Genomic DNA, 12,517 nt, shown 5'->3' on the forward strand with positions numbered 1-12,517 from the left:
TGCTGCAAACAACCGATTGAAACGATAAAACAACAGGTTGTTTTTCCACTTCTTTGGAAAACACTCTTTTTCTAAGGAATTTGATTTAAACCAACTTTGGATCCTAACTAAGAGTGGATTACAAATTCAAACTACCCAGAACCCACACACATAAGCAACAACAAAGTCTTTAACCAATCTTCATGGATTTGGAGACATAAAAGCTTATCTTCAACAAGATTGAAGGAAATATGATGTGAGTTGATTTTAGGATTGTTCATTTTATGGTGCGACACATTACATAGATGGAGATTTTAAGGAAGTATATGGTGAGAACTCTAAGAAGATCCCCATTGAACACGAACTTAACCAAGTGGTTAAGTAAGTGTGAAGTTTCACTTCTCAAGAGCAAAAGGAAAAGACAATTACAAGGTGAATATGATGCCAATAGGTGCGGAATTAAAGAACATGAAAAGGAAAGCCAAATAAGAATTGTCGAATGGAAGAATGAAACAAAACAAGAACATAACACAAGACTAAAAGCGAAATGACAAATGGAAGAAGAGATGAAGGAAGGAGAAAACTTATGTGATGGATTTGAGAATTGGAACACGCCACTTGGAGTGTGATTGGCCTCCAAGATAAGCATTGTTAGCCGCCACTTGAGAGCTCTCAATTGTAGAAGATGTGAGCTTCGATGCATCAAATCCACACGAAGCTTGAAGCTGTGCTACTTTTTGGGTTTGGGTTTAGATTAGGTTGTTTAGAATCTTTGTTATGATCAGTCCTTGAAGCCTACACAAAGCTTGATTAAATCAGTTTTAAGAAACAAAGTGTTTTTCCATGCAAAGGGAAAACAACCTGTTGATTTGTCGAGACAATCGGTTGTTTGTCACTTAGCTGACAATGAGGTTTTGAAACTACTTTTTGAATTGGTTATGTAACTACCTGACCCATTCAACCGGTTAAATCGTGGTTTCAACCGGTTAAATGAGTGCTTTGCTAACAGTTTTTTGAAAACTTGTTTCAACTGTTTTAAATGAGAACAAAACTGATTTGACTCAGTTATGTTGCCTTAAACAACTAGATTTCAAAAGCTATAAATATAGCCTTCTTTCAAATGTTTTAGAATACAAGTTTAACACATTGTTGTGGAATCAAGAAAGAGTTTAATGATTTAATTTTGAAAGATTTTTTTCAAAGTTTAGCAAGATTGCTGTTAAAGCTTCGCTTTGGTGCAAGAAATGACATAGGGCTTCTGGTTTTGTAATTCCAGGTGTTTTCTATTCTTACTTAGTTTCTTGTAATTGTACTTTGATAAACCTTTGTAAGTGTTGGTAAAATATTGTAAAGTCAGTGTGGTTCTGGCTTGAGGTGTGTGTTGTTGCAAAGAGGGTGAGTAGGCTTTGTGGGATTCAAAGTCACCTCTTTGTGGTGTGTGTTGTAATCTGGTTTTGATTACTAGTGGAATACTTAGAGGTTGTTCTGAGGATTAGATGTAACTCAGGGTTGAGTGAACCAGTATAATCTAATTGTGTGAATCTCTCTATCTCTGTCTATTATAATTTGTTTGATATTTGATTTGCTGTCATAATCAACCAGTTATTTAATATTTCAACCGGTTGGTATTTCTGCTTTATAAACTGCTTATACTTACTTTTATCTCTGTAATATAAACAATTGGTTATTGATCCTGCCTGTTGACCGGAGCGCTGGAGAATGCCTCGTCAAAGGATCGACGTGCGCACCGCTTATCACCTTCGTTCCTCCCTGGATGTACTTCGAGAACCTGCAAAGAAACGACACGGCGCCGCTGCGGCCGATCGCACTCCGACGCTCAAGTCAGTGACGGTATCACCAAATACTAAGAACTAGAGCCGTGCAAACTCTCTCTCACAAACAGCTCTGTCACTCGCAAGCGTAAAGTGTATGAACTGAACGTGCGTACCTCAGAAAATCTGTTAAGAACTCTTATATACCTGGTGGTTTTCTCTCTCCTGGCAGTTACAGACTTGGACACGTGGCTCGCATCCAACTGTACACGTGCCATCATCTGGAGGCTCCCTGACTTGGCGCTGCTTCTACTCTCATTTTGGCTAAGTTACCTATGCATGGTACTGCCCAGTGCATAGCTAACTTAGGAGTGCGATCCCTACTGGAACTGGCGAGTTAGGGCCTTCATACACCTTCCCTGTGGTCTCGCCGGCCGCCTTCATAATCTGCTTCTCCTTCATCTTCGGCGATGTGCTTGTTCTGGCGATCTCCGACTGCTTGGTCGCCTGGGTCTTCATCTGGCGACTTGATCCTTAACCTGGCGATCGCCTATTCTGGTAAACTGGAAGTCGGAACACGCCAGCTTAGCAACTGGCGACTACGCGTGCCCCCCGACTTCCTTCCCTTCTTGCCAACCTGGCGCCTTGTCAACACGCCTACACTGTAGCAGGGTGCCACGTCATCACATCCGACCACCAGGGCGGTACAGTTATATAGTAATTTTAATCGATTGTTTTACTGATAACAGTTTTAATAACTTATTTCTTTTGGCTTATGTGATTCTTCTTTCTATAAATCATTAAAGAACTTCATTCTTAGTTATCATTTGCGAAAATAATTTATCAACAATTCACCCCCTCTTGTTTAAGCCATCATTTCTAACAATAGGTATCAAGAGCAAGGTTCTTGAAAGTTATTGAAGTTTTGATCCTAAATCCTTTTAAATGGGTGAAAAGTTTTCTTTTGGGGAATGTGCCTGTTTAAATAAACCACCTTTTTTTTGTGGTATGAACTATGAACTATGGTGCATAAGAATGAAATTCTTTGTTGATTCTATAGATAGAAAAATCTGGAATGTTATTACAAATAGGCATCTCATGCCTATATCTGAAAATGTTTCTTCTGAATGAGAACATCTTGATTTTGTAGCTATGAACATCATTGTATCTGCACTTGATTCTAATGAATTGCTCAAGGTTTCAGAATGTAGTTATGCAAAAGAAATGTGAAATACCCTTGAGAAGTATCACAAGAATCCATGGAGTGCTGAGATAGACAAGGAGGAGTCTTCTACTGAATCTTTCTCTTCAGAATCGAGAAGGGAGGTTTGTCTCATGACAAAGGAAGAATCTGGATCAAACCAAGTAAGCACATCTTCTTCCAGCAATTGTGAAAATTATTTTCAACTTCTTAATGCTTTTCAAGAAACTCATGAAGAAGCTAAAAGATTAGCTCTTTTAAGTAACCAATTGAAAAGTGAAAACAACAAGTTGAAAGAGAAAATCACAGTTCTGGAAAATGATTTGAGTCATACAAATGCTGATTTTGAAAATCTTGAATTGATTTATAAAAACTCCTCTTGCAATTGTGATTCAAGTTGTTGTAAAAATTGTAAAACCCTTAAAGAGAAAGTTTTATACCTTGTGAAAACTGTTGATAATATTTCAAAAGGAAAATCAATTTTTGAGAATGTTTTAGCATCTCAACAATGTGTTTTTGGTAAATCACGTTTGGGTTTTAACCCACAAAGCAAAATCTATAGCTTTTCAGAATCTTTTTCAAACCTCACGAAAAATCAATCGGTTAAAAAGTTGAAACAACCGGTTGTTTGTTGTGTCTACTGCATGAAAAAGAGCCACTTTGTTAGATTCTGTAAAATTAGGAAAGTTTTTTTCCCAAAGGTATTTTAAAATGGGTTCCTAAGATTTTGAAGGTTCCTAGGTTGCTACTAACATCATTGGACCCAAATTCATAAGGGGACCAAATCTTCCTTCTTAATCTTTTCTTGTAGGTATCCTTAGCAGCCAAGAATTACTTTTGGGCTTGAAGAATGTCTGCTAAAAGGAAAAACAACAAGAGTAAAGATAGTCTCTGTGCCCTTTTGGATTTTAGAACTATTTGTCAAATCTGCACATGTGTTCTTATCAGAATAAGTTCTTATCTCTCTTCTTTGCTTAAACAATCAATCTTAAATTCAATTCATTATACTCTATGTCTGATTGTAATTACTCTGTATTCCATATGTCACTTATACAATTGATATCTTGTGAACAATGTAAGCAATAATGATTGTATATAACATGAGAAATTGAAAAACTATTTGTTTTCATCAGAACATAAAATCAATCGATTGTTTCCTCGAAATAACCGATTGTTTTCTCTCTGACAAACACTGGGCAAAACTGTTCTTAATTTTTGAATTATGGATTGTGAGTCTGTTCAACCCAGTGGCGTGTATGGTCAAAATTGTATTAATTGCATGTTTGAATATAGTTTAACTTTGTTGCATCTGCTATTAATGGATCAGATTCCTTCAAATCTTGAAAATCAAAACTGCCTTTAATGCTTAGTCAAAATCACATGTGAATCTGTACCTTTCTGATTTGACTGACTATGTCAGCTTTATGGTTCAGATTTGATTCACTTTTTATGTTGAAAACAACCATCTTTAACCAGGTTTTCGCAGATATAAAACCAAGTGCATTTAGCTGCTGCTTCACACTCAAATAACCGGTTATTAAATCTGTTATTACAATCCTATTTCTTCCTAAAGTTTATCTTTGCAGAAATTTGTTCTGATTTGAGCAATGGCTGGGACTCCTCCCTTAGCAAAAAGAATGAAATCAAGGGGTGTTAAGAGCACTGGAAAACTTGAAGGATGGTTTTCGGGTGATGCTACTCTCATCAACAAGTATCTACTTGAAACAAGTAGAAAGAATCTGAACACACCAAAAGTGGTCTCTTTCACTTGGATGAAATTGCAAAAGTTGGATTCTGTGAGAAGCATTATCAAGGAGAAAAGACTAAAAAGATTCCTAGAGCTACTGGGAACATATATCCAGATTTGGTGAAGGTATTTTACACTAACCTTCAAATTAGTGGCGACTCACTTACTTCACATGTTAAAGGTATATATATGGTCATCATAAGTGATGTATGGTTTGCTGTGACTGGACTAAAATCCTCTAGACTGAGGATCAATAGAGGAAATCTTGGAGTTGTTGAAGAGTTCAACAAAATACAGTTATACAAAGGATGTCTCAAGAATCCCCACTCCAAAGTGAGGATTTTTTCAGTTGGTGGACTAAAGCTTGATGAAAGGCTTGTGGCTTTCATTGTTTCATGGATTCTCACACCTAGGGGATCATTCAACCCTCTCTGAAGAAGATCTCCTTTTGATCCACTGTATCATGAACAAAGTGAAGATCAACTGGATTCACACGATCAAAGAACACATGCAAAAAGCCATGAGGTTATGTGACTTTCATTATCCCTATGCCATTTTGATTTCTTAGTTTCTTCATTATTTCGAAGTGAACATAGAAGGAGAGCTAGCTAAGGTAATCAAGCCCTCTAGTGAAATCAACAGTGGATCCCTTAGTAAGATGGGGTTTACTAAGATTGGTGGAAGATGGGTTAGCAAGGATGGTGACAAAGCTAGCCCAAGTGGAACAAATGAAGGTGATGAATCTGAGAAGGTAGCAATGCAAGATGAACCTACTGCTGAAACTCAAGAGGATGATCACAATGACATCAATATGGGTGAAAGAGTGACTACCATGTCACCTTTTGAGAGGCTAATGAACAATCGTATGGACACCTTTGCTGACAATCAAAGGAACCTCTACGATATGTGTGAGTCAAGGTTCAAGAACATGGACACACGCTTTTCCACACTGGATGAGCAAATTGAGGAAGTCCAGAGACAGATCTTGGAGCTACAATTTGAAAGGGAGGATAGTTCTTCATTCTAGCTTATTTGCTTTCCATTTTCTTTATAATGTTTTTAAATCCTACCATTTGTCTATTTAATGAGACAAATAGGGGAGAAATTTGGAAGTTTTTAATGTTCTTAAATACTGCTTTCATTTCTGAACTACTTAACTGATTTAAGTTTGAATGTTGTAAACTGCTCCATTGTGTGTTTTGTCATGTATGCAGGTTGTGAAGATCATAAACAAAGAACATTCCTAAAGTGCTATCCAAGGATTTGTCTCCATCAAATAGGGGAAGATTGTTGAGCATGGGTGCTTTATTGATCCAAATCCACAATGGAGCTTGAAGACTTGTTTGGGTTTAGATTAAGTTGTTTAGTATCTTTGTAAATAAGATCCTAAATAATTGAATAAGCTTGATCAATCAGTTTTAAAAGAAACAAAGAGTTTGTCAAGCAAAAGAGAAAACAACTGATTGAAATGTCGAGATAACCGGTTGTTTGTCGCTTAACTTGCTTAAGGTTTTTAAAACTGCTTTTTGAACCTGTTAGGTAACTACCTAACTCATTCAATTGGTTAAATTGTGGTTTCAACCGGTTAAATGAATGTTTTCATAACAACTTTTGGAACACTTGTTTTAACTAATTCAAATCTGTTTTGTCTCAATTTTGTTGCCTTAAACAACTAGATTTCAAGTGCTATAAATATAGCCTTTCTTTCAAAACGAAAATGTGAATTTTTACAGAATTTGAAAAGGAGATTGAGATTCATTATTTAAGAAACTTTCCAAGAAATTGCAAGATTGCTCTCAAGCTTTGTCGTGGTAATAAGATCTGATCCTAGGAATTTCTGCACTGTAAACCAGGTGTTTTCTATTCTAGTTTAGAGAATTGTAATTGTACTGTGTTATCTGAATAGTGTGTGAAATCTTGTACAGACAGAGTGTGTCTGTCTGGAGGTGTTTGTAAAGAGGGTGAGTAGACTTTGTGGTGTTTCAAAGTCACCTCTTTGTGTGTAGTTGTTGTAATATGGTTTTTGATTACTAGTGGAACTTAGAGGTTGTCTGAGACTGGATGTAGCTCAAAGTGTGAGTGAACCAGTATAACTTCTGTTGTGTGAATTTCTCTATCTCTTAACTCTCATAACTGTTTGTGTAAATTCATTTTCTACTGCTGCTATAAACAACTAGTTTAAACATATTTTTAATTTATTAAAATTCTGAAACAGTTTTCTGAATCATTGATTAATTGTCTTCCTTAGTTGTTTATCTGTGATTGATTGATAAAGATTCATTCTTAATCAAATATTTGTGAAAAGCTTTTATAAACAATTCACCCACCCTCTTTGTTTAGCCCTATAATTCTAACACCTCACACCTAGGGGGAGCAATCATTCAACTATCTCTGAAGAAGATCTCCAGTTGATCTACTGTATCATGAACAAAGTGAAGATCAACTGGATTCACACAATCAAAGAAGACATGCAAAAATCCATGAGGTTGTGTGATTTTCATTATCCCTATGCTATTTTGATCTCTAAGTTTCTTCGTTATTTTTAAATGAATATAGACGGAGAGCTAGCTGAGGTAATCAAGCCCTCCAGTGAGATCAATAGTGGATCCCTAAGTAAGATGGGATTTACTAAAATTGGTGGAAGATGGGTAAGCAAGGATGGTGACCAAGCTGGCCCAAGTGGAACAAATGAAGGTGATGAGCCTGAGGAGGCAGCAATGCATGATGAACCAGCATCTGCGACTCAAGAGGATGATCACAATGGCACCAATGATCACATGGGAGAAAGGATGACTACAATGTAACCTTTTGAAAGGTTAATGATTAATCGTATAGATACCTTTGTTGACAATCAAAGGAACCCCTATGACATGTGTGAATCAAGGTTTAGCAACATGGATACACGCTTTTCAACACTGGATGAGCAAATTGAAGAAGTCTAGAGACAGATTTTGGAACTACAATTTGAAAGGGAGGATAGTCCTTCATTCTAGTTCATTGCTTTCAAATTTTTTATCCTTATGTTGTTTTTTAATCCTACCATTTGTCTATTTGATGAGACAAATAGGGGGAGAAGTTGGTTTGAATATTCTGTAATGTTTTTGCACTTATTCTGGTTTGAACATTGCTATTATAAACTGCTTTAAATTTGAAGTATGTTAAACTGTTATTTATGGTTTACATAATTTCAACCAGTTATTCCTACGAAATAACCGATTGTTTATCTATTATGCACTTGTGTATGTGTGCTGGTTTCTCATCAGATTTGGCTGATGTTCCTTCTGGGAATCACCTAGTTAGAACTAGTTTCTGATGCTTATCTGTTTTGGATTAGATTACCCTGTGTCTGCTCAATGAATGCAGGATTCAACATATTCTATACAAAGAACATTCCTAAAAGCATGCAAAGGATTTGTCTCCATCAAATAGGGGGAGATTGTTTAAGATGGGAGCTTTGATGTATCAAATCCACATGAAGCCTGAAGCTGTGCTTCTTTCTGGGTTTGGGTTTAAATTAGGTTGTTTAGAATCTTTGTTAAGAGCAGTCCTTGAAGCCTACACAAAGCTTGATTAAATCACTTTTAAGAAACAAAGTGTTTTTCCATGCAAAGGGAAAACAACCGGTTGATTTGTCGAGACAATCGGTTGTTTGTCACTTAGCTGGCAATGAGGTTTGAATTGGTTATGTAACTACCAGACCCATTCAACCGGTTAAATCGTGGTTTCAACCGGTTAAATGAGTTCTTTGCTAACAGTTTTTTGAAAACCTGTTTCAACTGTTTTAAATGAGAACAAAACTGATTTGACTCAGTTATGTTGCCTTAAACAACTAGATTTCAAAAGCTATAAATATAGCCTTCTTTCAAATGTTTTGGAATACAAGTTTAACACATTGTTGTGGAATCAAGAAAGAGTTTAAAGATTTGTTTTTGAAAGATGTTTTTCAAAGTTTAGCAAGATTGTTGTTAAAGCTTTGCTCTGGTGCAAGAACTGATCATAGGGCTTCTGGTTTTGTAATTCCAAGTGTTTTCTATTCTTGCTTAGTTTCCTGTAATTGTACTTTGATAAACCTTTGTAAGTGTTGGTAAAATCCTGTAAAGTCAGTGTGATTCTGGCTTGAGGTGTGTGTTGTTGCAAAGAGGGTGAATAGGCTTTGTGGGATTCAAAGTCATCTCTTTGTGGTGTGTGTTGTAATATGGTTTTGATTAGTAGTGGAATACTCAGAGGTTGTTCTGAGGACTGGATGTAGCTCATGGTTGAGTGAACTAGTATAATCTGATTGTGTGAATCTCTCTATCTCTCTCTCTATTATAATTTGTTTGATATTTGATTTGCTATCATAATCAACCGGTTATTTCATATTTCAACCATTGATATTTATGCTTTATAAACTGCTTATACTTGCTTTTATCTCTGTAATATAAACAACCCGTTATATCGTAATTTTAATCGATTGTTTTATTGATAACAGTTTTAATAGCTTATTTCTTTTGTCTTCTCTGATTCTTCTTTCTGTAAATCATTAAAGAACTTCATTCTTAGTTATCATTTGCGAAAAACTTTTATCAACAATTCACTCCCCCTCTTGTTTAAGCCATTATTTCTAACATCAATTACTTACAAGAAAATACCTAAATGCTAAGAGGAAGCAAGCCTTAGTAACACCTCACACAATTTGTGCAGGGTAACTTTTCTTCTATTAATTTTATCATGTGAAATACAAAGGGAAGACCTCTTATTTATTAGTGGAGGAGCCTTGGAGAACAAGAAGGAGGGTTTGATGGGAAAAGGAGACATATGGTGCGGCTAGGGTATTGACCTTGGTCAATGCACAATCACTTACATTCTAGAAGGTAGGTTTAGCGTCCTACCCTAAAGGACTTCTCATAGGCCCAATTTGATAACTACATCTCCTATTTATGCTATATGGACCTACTCTAGCTTATTATACTATTTGGACCAAATTATTTACAACATATTAGTTAGATATTATTAGATATAACTAAATATTATGAGATATTATAAATATTGTTAGATATCTCATATTTATGTAATGGGCTTAGCCCATACGTTTCTTTTCCTATATAAACATAACCCTATGTGTTCAATATACACAAGGGATTTACCTTATTCTTTCTTTTCCTTTAATATGGTATCTAAAGCATAAGGTTAGGGTTTAGGGTTTAGGATTTAGGGTTCAATTTTTATTGGTGAACCCACTATTCACTGGAATTTTCCAGCCACCGCCCCATTATCTCGCCGGAGCTACCACTACCTTGTTGGACCAGCCGCTAAATCCTTGCCGGAGTCGACGTCGAAATCTCGTCGGAATCTTGCCGGACCCATCACCGGAATCTCGTCAAAGCCTCCGCTGGAGACGCTATCGGAATCGCTGCTAGAGCCTTCATCTTTGTTGCTGCCGCCGTTTAACCGGTGACTGGATTTATCCTTATCTTCTATGGCTTCTTCCGTTTCCACCGCCAATATGGCTTCTTCTGCTACCGCTACCATTGTGGCTTCTTCCGCAGTCATTATGCCGGATTCATCTATTTATACTAATTACGTCAATGTTCATCTTTTCATTGACAAATTGGATGGAACCAATTATGACACTTGGGAATCAGATATTAAATTATGACTTAAGAGTCAAGGTTATGTTGATCATCTTACTCATACTACTCTTGTTGAAAATGAGGTTTTTCGTTGGTTGAAAATTGATGCTCAATTATGCATTGTTACCAAATCGACCATTCACTCATCTTTAAAACAAATTTTTCGTACCTATGAGACATGTTCAGAAGTATGGGAATAAGAAAAATTATTATACACCAATGATACTCAATGTCTTTATGGTGTGTGTCAAAATCTTCTCACAATTGTTGCTCCCAAACGTCTTGATGGTACAATGGCAAAATATCTAGGTAAACTTCATGCTCTTCTTCATGATTTTAATGAGTTATTACCTCCTGCCTATACTCCTTCTCAAGAACTAGAACAAAGATCCAAGTTCTTCATGTTATTGGGTTTACATGGCCTTCCTGATGATTATTCTCTCGTTCGTGATCAAATTTTGGGATCTCCTATTGTGCCCAATTTTAATTCCACTTGTTCTACCCTTTTGCGCATGCGAGGTAAACACACCACTGATATAACGTCTCATGTTGATGACTTGTCTGCTTTAGTCTCTCAGCATAATGATCGTACTTGCCCTCACAAGCCGGGCAAAGGGCATCACAAGTGTGACCATTGTGGCAAACTTGGCCACAAAATTGACAGATGTTATGCCTTACATGGTCGTCCTCCTAGGTCTATTGCGGTTGCTCAAATTGTCCCTGTGCAACCTTCTACCATGGACCATACTTCAATTGATACCCCAGGCCAACTTGCTATTTTCAATGAATTTCTTAAATGGTATGAGGATCGTCAGAACCCTAGTTCCACGGCTTCTGTTGCACATTCAGGTACATCTTTTGTTGGCCTCACTCACTCCACTTCCTATGGCCCTTGGGTTCTAGATTCAGGTGCCACTGATCACATTACTGGTAATAAATCTTTTTTCTCTTCCCTATCTACTACGGGTTATTTACCTTCGGTTACCATCACATGGTGTTAGTATTATTAATCTTCTTTCTTCTTTATCTATTGATAATGTTCTTTATGTCCCTGGGTCTCCATTTAACTTATTATCCATTAGTCATCTCACCCATTCCCTTGATTGTGTTATTTCTTTTACTAAAGATTCTGTTGCTTTACAGGACCGGAGTTCGGGACGGATGATTGGCACTGGATGTGAGTCTCATGGACTTTATCAACTACAGATCTCTGCACATGTTGGCGCAATTATGGATTCTCCATCTCTCATTCATGCTCGGTTGGGTCATCCCAGTCTTCCGAAGATGCAACAGCTTGTTCCAAGTTTGTCTAATGTGTCTACTTTATCGTGTGAGTCGTGTTAGTTAGGGAAGCACATTCATAGTTCTTTTCCTAGTAGTGTCTCACAACGTGCTTCATCTCCTTTTGCCTTAGTTCACTCTGACATTTGGGGACCAAGTCGTATTAAGTCTAATTTAGGATTTCAGTATTCTGTTACTTTTATTAATGATTATTCAAGATGTACTTGGGTATTTTTAATGAAAAATCGTTCTGAGTTGTTTTCTATATTTCAAATATTTTACAATGAAATTAAAAATCAATTTGGAATTTCCATCTGAATTTTGCGTAGTGATAATGGACGTGAGTGTCTTTCTCATTCTTTTAAAAAATTTATGGCTTCTCATGGTATTCTTCATCAAACTTCATGTGCTTATACACCTCAACAAAATGGGGTAGTTGAGTGCAAGAATAGACATCTTGTTGAAACAACTCGTACTATTTTAATCCATGGTGATGTTCCTCAGCGTTTTTGGGGTGATGCTATTCTTAGTGCATGTTATCTCATTAATCGCATGCCATCTTCAGTTTTAGATAAAAAAATTCCTCATTCTATTTTATTTCCACATGACCCTCTCCACTATTTACCTCCCAAAGTTTTTGGGTCCACATGTTTTGTTCATAATTTTAGTCCTGGTCTTGATAAATTATCTCCTAAGTCACACAAATGTGTATTTTTAGGGTTCACTAGATCACAAAAAGGATATAAATGTTTCTCACCGTCTTTAAACCGTTATTTTATTTAAGCAGATGTCACCTTCAGTGAATCTTCCCTTTACTTTAAGTCTTGTCCTTCTCCTTCAATTTCTTAATCTAATCAAGTTAATATTCCTCTTGTTGTGCCTAGTGCACCTAATGATTCACCACCGCCACCAACTCTTCAGGTGT

Source organism: Phaseolus vulgaris, chromosome 11, assembly GCF_000499845.2.
Source record: "Phaseolus vulgaris cultivar G19833 chromosome 11, P. vulgaris v2.0, whole genome shotgun sequence".
Taxonomy (NCBI): domain Eukaryota; kingdom Viridiplantae; phylum Streptophyta; class Magnoliopsida; order Fabales; family Fabaceae; genus Phaseolus; species Phaseolus vulgaris.